Raw genomic sequence first — 13,012 nt, 5'->3', positions numbered from 1 at the left:
GACCTTTAAAGGTCCTTTCCAACTCAAACTATTATTCTATGATTCTGTGATCTTCTCCCAGCCTGCCTTCCCAAGTTTTCTGAATGGGTACCCCAGTAGTGGAAATCCTAAGTGGTGCTGATTTCAAAGTTAGTTTTCTGTGGAAACAATGATTTATGTGGAAACCTCCAGCAGAATGCACTTCATCTGAAATCTGAACATCTGTGACATAGACATCCGTGCCTGTGCTACTCAGCCTAGTCTACCCGTACGGTCAGTCAGGGAAATTCTCTTCCATATCATATATATGATAAATGAAGCTCCATAGCTACCCATTCCTCTCCTCGACTACTCTCCAGTTGAAATGTAGGAACCTATGTATTCCATACGTTCCAACCCTTGTGTGTGCATGTGTCTATGTGTCTCGCTCCTAATTTTTGAACCCACTGATCAGTTTCAGCTGAATGTGAGAGCTGGGTAAAACTCTCAAAGACTATTATATTCCTATAAATTTAAGAAAAAGAAGCCAGTTGGGTGGAGAGGCTCACTGTGTATCCCTTTGTGCCCAGAGCATGGCAAAGGTGGCGTTAGGAGTTCATGTGTTGTTACATGCCTCAAAATCTGCATGTATATGTCACGTCAGTGAGAAAAGTTCAACTGGAGCTTGTGTCTTCTTAGCCATTGCAGTCAGTAAAGCCCATGAGACAGAGCTGTAGGAAACCAGAGTTCATTCATTTGTAGGAAACCAGAGTTCATTCATTTGGATGCTCATGAAATAATAGGTTCTCAGGAGCTCCAGTGCTCCTCTACTGCTTTTCATGATGCAGTGAGTGGTTTTGAAGGCTGTAAGTGTTTTATAGAAGCAGACTATGTTTTTGTGAGATTTTAATGTTTGATTTTTCAGTATTTTTTGTACAGAGAGACTCTCGTATTTCTCTGTCATACACACACACCCCCAGACACTAATAGGACTTGCTTATTGGGAAAACTGACAGAAAGAGCAGTCGATAGATGAGTTCCCGCAGTTCTCCAGCTACGCCGGTATGCATGCTGCCTAGACACTGCTCCAGAATAAGCAATTTATCTGCTTTCAAAAAGGAGGAATTATTCTGGAATAAAAATTTCTTTATTGAGCTAGTGAGTCCACTGTAAAAATAACTTTATTCTGGGAAAGAATTTTTGCACATAGAAGTATATTATCATACCTAGATACATGTTTACTTCACTGGATCTACATTATTCAATTTTCCTTTGTAAATAAAATGCTAACTGTTCTTGGCTCGCTCCTTTTCTAGGCTTGGGGCTTTTCTGTTCGTGAACACTCGTCTTCTGCTCTTACACCACTGTGTTTGGAAACTGAAGGGAAGCCTTTGTGGTTCCTCTATGTGGTTACCAGAAAAAAAGTGTAAAATGTATGGCCATGCTGATGACCAGTGTCTTGCAGACGTTGTGGGAAAGATTTAGTTCAGAGAAATTTTGTTTCAGTTGGTCAGATAAGGGGAAGAAAGACACAGCTTGAATGAAAGAGAAATCTCTTCCCTAACAAGCTTTCTGTTGCAGGATTTTTCTCCCTCATTACAGCAATGTTCTTCAGAGCATCTTTCATCAAAGACTAGCCTCGTAAACATGCTGGACCTCTCCCTTCTCACTTCACGCCTGGTTTGCCTAGACAAGCCCACTAGGTCTCTGTGAGGCAGTGCTTCCCAAACGCCTCCCTGGAGTGAGAGGAGAGGGCGGACAGAGGAAGACGTGGATGGAGGAAGATGAACGGACTTTTGGAAAGGTATAGTTAAATCTTGATATGCAGCAGGAGGACCATTCAAAATCACAATCTAACTATTGCAAGAAATAATCTTCTCCGCTGCTGACCATGTTGACCAGACTAGTGAATTCATGTGACCCACACATTTGCTTCCTTTTGAAGAAAGAAGAGGGGATTTGTGTTTGTCAGGGCCCTGAAGGCACTCCCAGGGCTGCTGGCCCTGCCCAGCCTCCCCTGGGGGCTCCCCCAACCCCTGCCCATGGCCAGGATCCCATTTCAGCTCAACTCAGGGCTGTCAGTCCCTGCCCCAGCAACGCTAGAGACACTCCCTGTGGAGAAGGGAATGATCCTCTTATGGGCTGGCTCCATGGCTATTCCTCACTTGTAGGAGCAGATATTACAATAAGCACCAGCAATGGGAGGACTGCTGTCATCAGCACCAAAGTTGGCCTGTCTGTCTAAATAAATAGTTGGTCATTTTCCTGAGTGTAATCATCTTATTACTGCAAGGCCAAAATGTAATGTCAGGTGGTCTGGAAATGTCTCCTAATTTCCCAGTGATGAGTCCAGCAAATGTCAAAAAGAAGAAGGTTGTGTTCTAGGAGAAGAGCAAACCCCAATCCCAGTGCCCTTTCTATCACCTAAGACTGCCAGATAAAAACAAGTGAAACAAAGGCAGCTTCTTGGCCAAGTCTAATATTCTCTTAAAATAAATCCCATCGGAAACAGCATCTGGCAATAGCATAGCCCACCACAGTTCAGACCAAGTCTGGTCCGGATTAAGGACTTCCTGAATCACGGAATAGCTTTCCATGCTTCCTAATGAGTGGTTTGGGGTAGGGTTTTTTCCTCTTTTTCAGGTTTTGGTTTCCTTTTAGCAGATTTCTGCAATTCAGAAGAATATGGGTTTTATTCCTCTTGCCACGGATCGGACTCCAACACACTTTCTCGAAGCCTCGGGTTCTAGTGGGGTTCCTGGAAGGGGCTTCAGCTCTTGTATAGGATGCAATGGGACAGCAGTCTCACTAGTGTATAAAGGCCATCCTGTAGACACGTCTAGGAATGGTATGCTGCTGCACGCAAGGCAATAGTGGCAGCTTTTTCCTCTCTAGTGCAGTAAGTGGAAACTTACAGGGCTGGGTATCACAAAACCAGCAATGGAGCTGAAAAAGAGCATAGCCAGGAAGGACAGATCACGGGCAAGATGCCATCGTCAAATTAGCCACAATTTGGATGGGTTTTGAGGGTTTTTTTTGGCTGTTTGTAAAAATTGATTCATTGTTCCTTTCTTCTCTGCGTGGAATTTTTTTTTTATTATTATTCTGGACGAAGCTGCACAAGAAAATAGTAATTGCTGTCAGGGCTAAAATCAATTGTAGACACAACATAACACAAACAGAAAACAAACTTGAACTAAACAAAGGCATATCAATATGATTACAGTTGAATCAGAGTTGTACAAACTGATTTATTTCAAATTTGGGCATCGCCTCATATGTAGAAGTCTCATAGATAAGATTTACTGGCTGGCTTTTTTGTCAAGCAGACAGAATGCCTGCTGAGTGGCTCCTGGAGCTCCAGCCTGCAACATTTGGATATAGGGCTCTCCTTTGTGTAACATAAGACGGTGATGATTTCCACAAACTCAAAAGTCTTTTTTTAACCTTCTGTAATGGATTACTCTAGCTTACATTTTGATAAAAAAATAAAATCATATTTTGTAATGTAATCATCATAGGTTTTTTTTTTTAAACATGAGCTGAATGTTAATCCTCTCTGTCAATTAAAATCTTATCCGGTGTTATTCACAGACCTTTTAACTGAGATCCCTTATTTTGGCCCCATGCCAGGTCACAACCTGAGAAATGATTCAGCTTTGATCATGAGTCCCAGGTGAGGTATATTGCAGGTTTAAACTTGCTCTACTATTGGTTTCTAGAAGTTGCAGTAGCTTGGTCCAAGTTTATGACAAAAGAGCAGTCGAATAAAACCCAATCCTGTCGAATAAAACCCAATCCTGTCATCCTAAAGACCTGGCATTTCCTGATTATATTATATAGGGGAAGCCATGGGATGCTTATAGCCAAAGGTGTACTTAGCTTGAGGCTTGTCTAGGTGATCAGATACTGCCTTCTAGCTTTGAACTCTGCAAGCTCTGCAAGGAAAAAAATGTGTTTCCTTAAATACCATCTCCGAGGAGATGGTTTTCTTGTTTTTGGAAACATCCACTGCCTCTGTTACAGTCACTCGCTGCTGCGGTGCGTAGCCCTGAGCAGGCAGGTAGGGCTGAGAGCACTGGCTTCTTCCCCATCCCCGTGGAGGCAGAGCCGCACAAACGGGGCTCTCTGTTCCCAGGAGGGCTGCCATGGAAGACGTCCTTTCCAAGCTCCTTTGAACGTTTGCGGTACCTGCCTGGGGTTTATGTAGCAGGCAGCAATTAGTCTGCCTTTCCCCAGTCTGGTGAAATGGGAGTCAGAATTTTTAGGCGTTTCGCTTTGGATTATTTCTGATCTATGTCAAATATGATTTAATGACAGATTAATTAAAAGTAATCTGTCACAATAGTTCAGGCATAAGCAGAAGGCATTTTCTGCGCAGGTCGAAGCTGAAGGAAAACAGCAAGGACTGGAAGGAGGGATATTCAGCAGCTGCTCAGAATTACTGGCTAAATACCTCTCTTTATTGGCAGGGGAGAACGAAACATCCAGGAGCAGAGGATTTTGCAATGGGAAGAAGCCAATTGCAGAGAGAGGAGGATCAGACTGTGATTAGTTGTGAGAGGTATGAAGCTTCTAATTATAAGGGCAATCCCCATGCTCCTCCCCTGCAGCCGGGTAGAAGAGGATAGAGACTCTGAGCGGAGAGATAGGGCCCGGCATTTGGGAGGAGAGCTTCCTCCATATCTCACACTCTTAGCAGGCTCTTGGGGGAGCTACAGGGAGATTAATTGTCCTGAAACACAGTTTGAGGCTTTCCCTGAGCAGGACAGTTCTGCAGGTACCTGGGCACTGAGCTGTGCACAGACAGCGTAGTCCTGCTCTGACGTTGTGACAGAACTGGGGAGTGAGCTTCTCAGAGGTTAGACTGAAGTTGTTGTCGACACATCTGATAAACTTGTGCTGCTGATAAATATGATAAATTAAATGTGGATAATTTGTTTAAAACTTACTGTATTCACAAGTGAAGTGTTAGGCCTTGGAGCTCTCATTCCCATCATTATTTTTCATTTTCAACTTGCTCCCCATGGATTAAATCTTAGGACTGAGATGCAGAAAACCTGCAGACATTACCTTTTTTAATGAAATGTCTTGATATCACCAGCAAACCCTGACCCAATATTAAGCCCATGTTTCTCCAGCTGTGAATAACACATCGCATAGAACATAGTTCTGCTCCCGGCTTGCAGCACAAAACAACCAGCGAGCTAAAAAACTCCACAAATTACTTCCAGCTATTTTTCAGGGTTTATGCAGACTTTTTTTTTCCTATGGGATTGTATACGAATCTGATAGAGTAATAAGTTAACCTAATTGCTTTTTTCTCTAGCCTTCACCCCCAAGAGTTCCCTACAGCCTTTTTATCCTTTGTAATGTCTGGAAGAGAGTACTGCTGTGATGTGTAAATGGGGCACTTAGCCCAAGTGGAACCTCCTTGAAGACAAACAATAATGAAGCTGTTACCAGGTACTGGTTTCAATTTGTGAACTCTTTTTGGGAAAGAACCATATTTTTTCTTAAAGCTATCTGAAAAGCAGAGTTTCCTGTTCATGAGAACTCCTGAGTTTTCCAACCAGTGGCAGCAGCTCAACTAACAAAAATGCCAGCTTGCCTGACAAGCTGCAGACGAATTCAGTGGTAGGAGGGTGAGCCCTGCCTGGACACCTGCACAGTGAGTCCATGTGAGGGTTTTCAGGCTTCAGGCCCAAGATGTATGAGCTTGAAAGCTTGGGGAGTGAGGGTTCTCCCCGGCTTCCACCTCACTGCTGCAAAACTGGAGGAAAGCCCTGATTAGGTGGACAGTTCCCGGGTTTCCAGGGTCCTGCCTCAGACATCTGAACGTAGACCAGTATATGGGGGGTCAGCCCTAGCATGGGGGACGCCAGAGACCTACCAAGCAGATTGCTTGAGACATGGCAAGCCAGGCTCCTGAGCAGGTTAGATGATCTTTGGATGAAGTGGTGCTTGAAGAAAAAACAAGGTTCCCGGTTCCAAGGCAGCCTGCCAGGAAGTAGAGTTGGTTTGGAGCTAGGCTCTGGGACGATAAAAGTTCACCAAACCAAAGTAAATGCAAATGAGCATCTTGATACTAACACACTGGCTTTGCTGGAACATTTCAAGCAGCCCTATGTTCATAACTAGCTTCAGAAATAACAACCAGTAAGGGACTGACTTTTTGAAATAATTTCCTGAGTGATGCACAGTTTTAGAGATTGTTATTGTGCAAGTATATGTTGCTTTAGATTCCGCATACCTGAAGATGCTGGCTCTGTGGGGTTTGATTAATACATGGGTTGCTATTTAAGTCAAGGAAATCTAACTTTTTTAAAATTACATGTCAAGTCCTCAGGCTTCCCTGCAGTATATCAAATCTCAATTGGCAGGTTACATGCCATAATCTCTTCTGAAATATTTCATTAGACATTTTTGTACTTACTGTAGCTGTTTTTTAAATTCCTGTAGCGTAGGATAAATGGCATTATGTTTAAGAAACCCCACCTTGGAGGTGTAAATTTACGTATTCACATATTCCTAAATTGGCTAGAACATATTTCTTATTGTTCCCATTTAAAAAAAAAAAAAAACAAAACAAAACCAAAAACAAACCAACAACAAACAACAAAAACTTAAACTCTTATTCTTAAATTACTTATGTAAGTAAGTCCTTTGCAAATCAGTGGAAGAATGCAAAAAATATTGCATGGATACCACAGTGAAACACGCTGTTCTGAGGAGTATGAACTAACATGGTGACTTAAATGTGGAAGCTGATTAGGACTGGAAGCAGAGTCATGGAACTTCATATTCTTACTGTAGGTTAAACAGGTTGGTTTTGGGGTGTGTCCTGGTTTCAGCTGAGATAGAGTTAATTTTCTTTATAGTGGCTGGTATGGGGCTATGTTTTGGATTTATGCTGAAAACAGTGTTGGTAATACAGAGATTTTTAGTTGTTGCTGCACCAGTCAAGGACTTTTCAGCTTCCCGTGCTCTGCCAGGTGCAGAAGAAGCTGGGAGGGGACACAGCCAGGACAGCTGATCCAAACTGACCAAAGGGCTATTCCATACCATATGGCGTCATGGTCAGTATATAAAGCAGGGGAAGAAGAAGGAAAGGGGGACGTTCGGAGTGATGGCCAAGTAACCGTTGAACCGAGGATCCCAAGTAACCATTACCCATGATGGAGCCCTGCTCTCCTGGAGATGGCTGAACACCTGCCTGCTGATGGGAAGGACTGAATAAATTCCTTGCTTTGCTTTGCTTGTGTTCACGGCTTTTGCTTTAGTTTATTAAACTGTCTTTATCTCAACCCACGAGTTTTCTTACTTTTACTCTTCCAATTCTCTCCCCCATCCCACCGGGGGGGAGTGAGTGAGCTGCTGTGTGGGGCTTAGTTGCCAGCTGTGGTTAAACCATGACAGGGTGGCTCTTGTTTTATGTTTTAGTGACCTTTATCCAAGGTCAGGTTGGACGGTGCTCTGAGCAACCTGATCTAGTTAAAGATGTCCCTGCGCTTGCAGGGGGGTTGGACTAGATGACCTGTAAAGGTCCCTTCCAATCCGAAGCATTCTGTGATTCTATGATTCTACGATTCTATCTCTAACTACCTTCAGTTGTACTTGAAATGTATTCCCACAAGCTCTGCCACTTCACACTCCTGATAAGAATACTCCTTATCTTGCACAGGTACACTCAGTATCCTCCATCCATTGTGTCCCATTCCCTAGCTGCTAGTGACATATGCTGTGGGTGATTCTGAACTCTATGTGCTGAAAGGCCAGTGTTTCCACTAAATTAAGCAAATAACAGTAAAGGTGTATTGCAGCCTCAGCAGAGACACTAATGTGGGTTCCTCTCCTCTCCTGTCACTATTTTTCATGAAAGTTGATGTTTTGAAATGGGCTAATGGATTTAGAAGCGATGGGAAGAAGACAGTGTAGAGAAAATGGACTTGAAAAGCAAAGGCACAGATTTTTCCCTAGGAAGCCAGGCTGAGCTGTCATATGCAGAGCTGAGCAGGCAGAAGTGTTCAGTGGACCCTCTTGCTCACTGCCATCTAAATACTTGCTTGTATTGCTTCAAAGTGACTTTGAAGAAGGTGGGAAATCCTACAAAACCAGATTTGAAAAATATTAAATTCATTTTACATGGATGGAGATGACTGCTCAAGATGCAAGTAGCAGGAAATCAGACCCCATACTTTGCGAGTGACTTATGCACAAATAGACTTGTGTGATTGTTATTAATTTGCTTATTAATTGAATTTACTTGCAAATGGCTTAGACAAATATCCCAGTTTATGAATTGTTTGCCTGGTGCACAGTTCTTGCTTTAGATGTTCATTATTCATATTTGCTATTTGCATAGTGTTCTGGGATCATGGCAGTGCATTGGGTCTTACGATATAATTTCGCTCCCTCACCAGACAATTCTCAAACCTGCCAAAGACTCAGGATGGCAACTTGGTCCCAGCTCTGTAACACCCTGCTTTCTGCCACTTTTCTCTCCATCATTCCAATGTTCTGTTGTTGCTCATTCAATACACTGCTTTGCTAACTGTTGTCATTACCCTGGTTTTCCATCCTTCAATTTTCCGCCACCCATTTTCCATCAAAAACTCCCCGTCACATTGAAGTGTGCCCAGTCAGCTGTAGCTGACATCATGGAACTGCTTTAATTCATGGATGACACATGAATATCTGCATGTCTATGGCCTTTTCCATATATTTTGCCAAATGCATGTTTTCTTCCAGTATAAAATTTATGTAAAAATAACTGCTGCAAATGCAAATACTGTAGTCTGCATTGTTGACCCTTCAATAATAAATCACAGTACTTAGATGTCACACATGCTAGTAGAAATGCACACGGCATACTGCATGTAGCTATGAAGCAGCAATCCTCTTGCCTTTGCTCTGCATTCACACCATTGGGAACCCACCTCCATTATCACTGTGATTTTAATTGAGAAAGCATTTGTGCAAATAAGTTGTATCACAAGTTCAAAGCATTTGTTGAATGATTCTAGCAAGTCTGTTGCTAAGAAGCCATGTAAATTTACTTTAAAAGTTAAATTAGATATGCTGTGTTGTATTAGTAGTGAGCATGCAGTTCCTGTTGGACATAGCTAGCTTTGCCTCCAACTATTGTGTGCACTGGTTATAAGAGTGAGGACCAGGTTCATAAGAGTACCTAACATGCCACACCATTGCTGCCAAAGCAAATTATGAGGCAGAGAAACCCTGTGATAGAGAAAATGGTATGTTTGTTATTAGTCTGGATTGAAGACCTGAATAAGAAGACCATGCCAGTGATTCAGCTCATCCCGACAGAGAATGTGTGTCCACTTGAGGCAGAAGGAGACCGTGACTGCGGAGAAGGAGGAGACTTATGACAAGTCACTGCTAGCTTGATCTGCCACAGAAGGGAGGGACAGAAACAAGCCATGGGGGGATATAGCTCTTTTTTTCTGCTTTCCTGGCTGTTATAGTGAATACATGCTCTCCTTTATTCTCAAAGACAGATGTTAATATCAGATGTGTTTCATAAAGTGTGGCTAAGCTATTAGAACAGATTCTTGGATTTGAATCTTTTATTTTGCGGGCAAACATGAGATTCTGACAATAAGTGGGTTTTGCTATGGGTACTGCAAACCGTATCTTCAGAGTGATGAATGGCTATGACCTTCCAAGCAAGAAACCATTAGGCCATGAACTTGTGCAATCAAGTTAGGGTATTCGGGGTGAGCCCCTGGCACGCATTCTCAAATGGACGTTTCTATCTCTCAAAGAACCACTTATTTAGACAATTTGACCATTATTCAAAGGAATTCCTGCCATCATTTAAAGGAGTAACCATCCATTCTATAAACTGAAGATGAATTGGCAATTTTTGTCAGGTAGGAAAGTACCTTCATCTCTTTCTTCTCCCACAATGAGAGACTGACTTTCTCTAAAATAACAAGTAAACCCAAGCAGACCAAGAAGCAGAGCAATAAGATCTGTTTCTAATTCTGTAAACCAGAGGTAATTTTAAAGTCCACACTTGTTGAAAACAGAGGTGGATTAGCTGAAGTAAAAATCTACAATACTGGACTTCTGGTTGGATGCCTCAATAAGTACACAGCCCTTTTCTCCTCTAATTTCCTGGTTATTTAGTATGACTGGAGCAACATTTGAACCTCTTTATAAGGAGAATGCTTCCCAGAAAATACTTTCTCTCTTTCAGTTATTACTATTGAAAATGTCTAATGGTTCTCACCATCTGAATATTTTAAGCAGGTTCACTCAGAGTAATGCAGATCTGCATTATTCTATTTAGCTCCTTTTAGCAGAATAATCCTTTAGTGAGTGAAAAGCCCTAAGGCAGCAGCTGGTTCCAATTTTATGAGAAAATCTTGTGGTTTTCATCAGGTAGTGGAAAAAAAAATCTGTAACTATGGAAAAAGCTGCAGTGTGAGCTGTCAGGCACCAGCGAATTCACCCCAGAGAAGCCCTTATAAATATCCAAGTTACAGAGAAGACTTTTCATGAACTTTAATATTTAGATTCAGTGCTAACTATCAGACACAGATCTTTAGGAAATTTGGCTTCATTGGTTCTGGTGTTCGAAGAATTGCCGTTTGCTACATTATCTCTAAGTAAAAATGTGCTGAATGCCACTCATGCTTTTCTTTCTGGTACAAAGCAGAAATGCCTCCAGTGGTCTCTAGAAGAGCAGTTACATATCTAATTTGGCTGGTGTGCAGGGATTTGGCATTGAGAGCTACGAGACATCTGGGACTGGGCTGTTGTAAGGACTGGGTCCAGCGTGAGGAAACCTTCACATCCCTCCATCCCTCACAGCACCTGCATTCACCTGAGATGGGGCTGCACTGGTTTTCTTTCTCTTACTGCACAGACCACCTCATTTCCACTAGGAGTATATCCACATAGAGCAGAGAAACTCTTAGGATCGCTGTAGCCACAGTGCTGAGGTGCATGAACACGGCTGGACAGCTTTCAGTATGAGGCGTAGCTCTGGTATCTTATATACCACACAGCTATAATCTAGGCTGGTTCCACACTATGCCCCTGCTTCAAGATAAGAATGAGACTCAAAAGCAAAATCTTACCGAATCATAGTTTAAGTGATGCGGTATTTATTTAAATTGATTTTCAGTGAACAAAAATGTCCTCGGCATAATACGCTGCTGCTTATGCACAACAGATACTGTCACATTGTAACTGAGGCTGCTACCGGTGCTAGTCAGATTGGAGCTATCAAACCATTTATCAGACCATGACTAAACTCCTAAATAAGAAGCATTACTTGCCTGCCTTACTTTTAATACAAGTTTTGCAAATTAAATGCTTTAAATGTGATGAAAACATGTCATTTTCCTGAATGGTTTCTTGGCTAAACTGTTTTGTTTTTAGAAAGAAATGTGCCTATAAGTAGAGAACTATACGAGCAGGACAGAGCATATAAACTGGAACAAATTAATACCTTAATTAAATGTAGTTAAAGTTCACCGTCATGATTAATGGTTCTCTAAGCTTTCGAGAGTGCTTCAATAACCATGTATTAAATCAAGAAGATTTTTTGAATATGTTATATTGGCAGATGTTCATTAGAAGTATCCAATTATTAAGGATGTATGTATTTTCTTAAGTTCTTTAAAGATTAATGGTTACATGTATCCATCTGCCTTCCTGCAGAAAAAGCCTCCTTATACTGCATTAGTAAATATGTTTTTGGTACACTCAATTTTGTAGGCTGCTTGAGTTGGCCCAGTCTCATTGCTGGACTTCAACCTACAAAAAGGGGTTATGGTTTTCTATATTTAGATAAGCAATTCTGTACAACCTGGCTCTCCTCCTAGATTACATACATTATGACTCTTTTGAGCTTCCTTATTACATTATCGGTCTAATGAACTGTACCAGTATATTGGTTCAATGTAACATTAAATCAGTGCAAAAATTTATTAGTCGGAGCCTGAGCCATGGGCTGTGCTCCGCCTGAGTTGCATCATGCCGGGCCGCCAGCTCAAAGCCACTCTGTGTGTGACAGAGGTAGACACAGCACAGGGACAGCTTCCAGCGAGAGAAGGCTGTCATGCTGGCTCTTAGGGCACTGTGACAGGCACTAGACACACCACCGAGGGACAGAGAACATGTGTGTAGCATGATGAGTCACAGGTGCCTTGAAGCTTTTGATGAGCTACATAAATGTATGTATGCCTTAGCAACTCTAACTTAGTAGAGACTGGAAGCATGGAGGTTTCAGCTGCTAGAATTCATGCTGGCATGCTCATGCTTGCTTTTACTAGAGTCGTGCAGTGCACTCCTTGGACATAACTGGGAAATGAGCTCAATATATTTAGCTGGGCATCTACACAAATATTAAACTTCTGTGACTAGTAGATTAGAAGGAAGTGCCCACTTGAAATCCATTCTCTGGATTTTTTTTTTTAATATATGAAACAGTTGAGATACATGAATATGTATTTATGATGTATGATATGGTTTATGATACATGAAATGTTTGGGTATCACAGGAAGGAACTGAATCAGGCCTGTGATCCTTCTAAGTGTTTTGTAAGTGTCCCCTAAACTGTTATAGGTGCTTTAAATTTCCTTTTGTGTTCAGGAAGGAGATATGTTAGCACCACTTAGGACTTTTGGACCTCCTTTAAGACCTGCATCTTGATCCCTACTATTGCACTCAATTAGCTGAAGAATGGATGGACAATATCACAACATGGAAAAAAGGCTTAATTACAGAGAGTTTAATTTGTGCAATGAATCTTTCTAGTCTGAAAGCAGAATAATTTGATTAATTCCACTATCAGTTCTGTGCCCTTACATGTGTAATCTACACACAAATATAGGTGCAGTCTGTGAAATGGCAGGTACTGATAAAGATGTCAACTTCATTAGTGAAACAATCTAAGAGTTCAAGGTTAGTAATGAATCATTTCCACCATCATCTTTCATAGCTACTTCTTGGAGTTTAGCAGGAAATTAGCCTCTCTCTGAAACAGAAAAAGGAGTAGCAAAAATAATCCACCAA

General features: G+C 41.8%; 1 protein-coding gene across 1 annotated transcript in view; it reads right to left on the bottom strand.

Annotated features, from left to right (window-relative positions):
* KCNB2 (potassium voltage-gated channel subfamily B member 2) overlaps nt 1–4,947 on the bottom strand; it is a 203,662-nt gene extending 198,715 nt beyond the window's left edge. Inside the window, exon 1 of the mRNA XM_075494806.1 lies at nt 4,911–4,947. The gene's annotated coding sequence lies outside the window, so the exon portion shown is untranslated. The remainder of the gene's footprint in view (nt 1–4,910) is intronic.
* Between the last annotated feature and the right edge of the window lie 8,065 nt (nt 4,948–13,012).

Source organism: Mycteria americana, chromosome 2 (genome assembly GCF_035582795.1).
Source record: "Mycteria americana isolate JAX WOST 10 ecotype Jacksonville Zoo and Gardens chromosome 2, USCA_MyAme_1.0, whole genome shotgun sequence".
Classification (NCBI taxonomy): domain Eukaryota; kingdom Metazoa; phylum Chordata; class Aves; order Ciconiiformes; family Ciconiidae; genus Mycteria; species Mycteria americana.
Note: the sequence above shows the minus strand (reverse complement) of the source record. Positions and strands in the feature narration are given on the sequence as shown.